Raw genomic sequence first — 2,448 nt, forward strand, 5'->3', positions numbered from 1 at the left:
AACCCAGGAGTCCTGGCTCCCAGCCCCCCATCCGCGCGTTTTAACCACTCCCCAAGATAAAAAGCTGTTTATTTCTATTCCTGGTTCCCCAGCACCGGCTCCTTATTTTGGGCAAACCTCAATGGGGAAGTGAAAGCCCCAGTTGCCCAGGGGAGGGGGGAAATCCTATTAACCCTTTACAAGTGGGGTCCACTCCACAGACCCCATTAACCTGCCCTCTTTGCTGTCCAGGATTGAGGTCCCTGGCTGGCCCGGGGGGGGGGGGGGGGGGGGCCCCCCGCCCTTCCCCTCTCCCGGGCCCGCTGGGGGGGGGGGGGGGGGGGGGGGGGGGGGGGTGGGGAATTTTCGGGGGTCTTGTCAAATGTTGGGGGGGTCTTTTATGACGGGGCACAAACTCCTGCAGTTTGCTTCCCCACTTTACCTGGTGGGGGAATTTTGGGAGGAATGATTTTTGGCGGGCAGCAAAGTCTGAGTCTGTGTGTGTGGGGGGGCGGATTCTGGGCATTGTTCTGGGGGATTAGCACGTTGAGGGGGGGGATGGAAAGCTCTGGGGTTCCCCTGCGTTCGGGGATGCCCCCCCCGGGGGAGGGGAAATCTAGGGGGCTGTACTTCGCCAGACACACGCCAGCCCCGTCCGGCCCCTCCCTGCTGGGGCGGCTGCCAGGGGTAGGGCTGGGGAGCGGGGGGAGGATTCAGACGGGCAGAGAGAGAGGGATAGAGACAGCCTGCGCGAAAGAGGAGAGACTCCCCCAGCCCGTCTGCAGCGCCAGGTATCCCCCACCCCCTCCCGCGCCGGGGATCTGCCCCCTGCCCCCCTAAACTCCCTTCTGCGGGATCTGCCCCCCTTAACTCCCTGCTGGGGGACCCGCCCCCTTTCACTCTCTCCTGGGGGGGATCTGCCCCCCTTAACTCCCTGCTGGAGGGGAGATGTCTCTGTCTGTCTGTCTGTCTTACTGGATCGGTCTCGATGTGGACATTTCCTTTGCGGAGTGTAGAAGTTCTGCGCTGGCTGCTGTGCGGGGACGGGGGGCGAGGGGAGGATCCCAGGGCGCTGGCTGCCCCCCCCCTCCATGCTCTTGGTTTAGAGGGGAAGAAACAAACCCTGAAACCCCCGCCCCGTGCACTATGCGGCCCCTGGTATCCCCTCCCACCCACAGCATCCCTGCCCCTCCCCCAGCACCCCCCAGGTATACCCAACCCCCCCAGCACACACAGTGCCTCCCCACCCCACCCAACGACCCCAGAACATGCAGCGCCCCCCGATATACCCCCCCAGCACACACAGTACCTCCCCACGCCACCCAACCCCCCCAGCACCCCCCCAGGTACATCCAACCCCCCCTGAGCAAACACAGTGCTTCCCCACCCCACCCAGCCACCCCAGAACATGCAGCGCCCCCCCCCAGGTATACCCAACCCTCCCCAGCACACACAGCGCCTCCTCAGATATACCCCCTCAGAACACGCAGTGCCTCCCCACCCCACCCAACCACCCCAGAACATGCAGCGCCCCCCCAGATATACCCAACCCCCCCAGCACACACAGTGCCTCCCCACCCCACCCAACCACCCCAGAACACGCAGTGCCCCCCCAGGTACACCCAACCCCCCCTGAGCACACACAGCCCCAGAGGAGGGCTCTGTTTCCGGATCCATCCAGCCCTTGGACTCTGCTCCAGTTGGTGTCTGTGGACCCCCATCCCACTAGAAGCTGGGCTGAGACCAACAGACACCCACAATGGGGTAGAAGCCGGTGCCCCCTAGGGAGAGGCCCCATGTCTCATTCCCTGCTCCCCATAACCAGCCAGTCCCTTCCCTGGGGCCAGGGGGGAGTCGGTGCCCCCAGAGGGGAGAGGCCCTGTGCCCCATTCCCCACACCCTGAACCAGCCAGTCCCTGCCCACGGCCAGGTGGGACCCAACGCCCCCTAGAGGGGAGAGGCCCCGTGCCCCATTCCCTGCCCCCCTGAGCCAGCCAGTCCCTGCCCTGGGGCCAGGTGGGACCCGGCGGCCCCTAGAGGGGAGAGGCCCCGTACCCCATTCCCTGCCCCCCTGAGCCAGCCAGTCCCTGCCCTGGGGCCGGGTGGGACCCGGCGCCCCCTAGAGGGGACAGGCCCTGTGCCCGTTCAGTGAGGCAGCCAGTCACACCCAGGCCAGCACCACTGCAATCAATGGTCAAGTTGTTTGTGTCTCTTCAATGGTGTCTTGATTTAGAACAGAAAATACTAACTTGTGGCTGCATGGCCCCGGGCTGGGAGCCAGGCCGGTCACCAGCGCCGCCGTGCAGGGCTGGGGCTGCCTTTGAGGGGGTAACTGTGACTCAGAGCGCCCCACAGTGCCCCTGTGTGGGTGCCGTGCTGCAGGGAGTGGGGCTGGGGGCTCGGCAGGGGGCGCTGGGCTGCGGGGAGTGGGGCTGGGGATCAGGAGGGGGGGCTGGGGAGCGGGGAATG

General features: G+C 65.8%; 1 protein-coding gene across 1 annotated transcript in view; it reads left to right on the plus strand.

The window, feature by feature from the left end:
* The first annotated feature begins 693 nt into the window (after positions 1-693).
* LOC112116218 (epithelial membrane protein 3) overlaps positions 694-2,448 on the plus strand; it is a 5,862-nt gene continuing 4,107 nt past the window's right edge. Inside the window, exon 1 of the mRNA XM_026662920.2 lies at positions 694-770. The gene's annotated coding sequence lies outside the window, so the exon portion shown is untranslated. The remainder of the gene's footprint in view (positions 771-2,448) is intronic.

This window comes from Terrapene carolina, unplaced genomic scaffold (genome assembly GCF_002925995.2).
Source record: "Terrapene carolina triunguis isolate 2854851 unplaced genomic scaffold, T_m_triunguis-2.0 Scaffold31355, whole genome shotgun sequence".
Taxonomy (NCBI): Eukaryota; Metazoa; Chordata; order Testudines; family Emydidae; genus Terrapene; species Terrapene triunguis.